Raw genomic sequence first — 481 nt, 5'->3', positions numbered from 1 at the left:
GAAGGGGGAGAGGGAGGAACTCAGAAATTGGAGACCAATCTCACTGTTGAATGTGGATTACAAAATTCTGTCAAAGGTAATCGCCAACCGGGTGAGGTCTGCTCTGGGGTCGGTGATTCACCCTGACCAAACCGGTGTTGTACCGGGCAGGGAGATCGCTGAGAGTCTCGCACTCCTCAGGGATACGGTTGCCTACGTGCAGGACACAGGATTGGACATCTGCCTGATCAGCCTGGACCAGGAGAAAGCCTTTGATAGGATATCACACAGGTATATGAGAGATGTTCTCTCCAAAATGGGTTTTGGGGAGGGAATCTGCAATTGGATCAGCCTGCTCTACACCAACATTGTCAGTGCAGTCTCAATCAATGGGTGGGAATCAGATAGCTTCCCAGTCAGATCTGGAGTCAGGCAGGGCTGCCCTCTCTCTCCTGCCTTGTTTGTGTGCTGCATAGAGCCATTTGCCGAGTCCATCAGGAAG

The sequence above is a fragment of the Chiloscyllium plagiosum genome, chromosome 28 (assembly GCF_004010195.1).
Source record: "Chiloscyllium plagiosum isolate BGI_BamShark_2017 chromosome 28, ASM401019v2, whole genome shotgun sequence".
In the NCBI taxonomy this organism is placed as follows: domain Eukaryota; kingdom Metazoa; phylum Chordata; class Chondrichthyes; order Orectolobiformes; family Hemiscylliidae; genus Chiloscyllium; species Chiloscyllium plagiosum.
Note: the sequence above shows the minus strand (reverse complement) of the source record.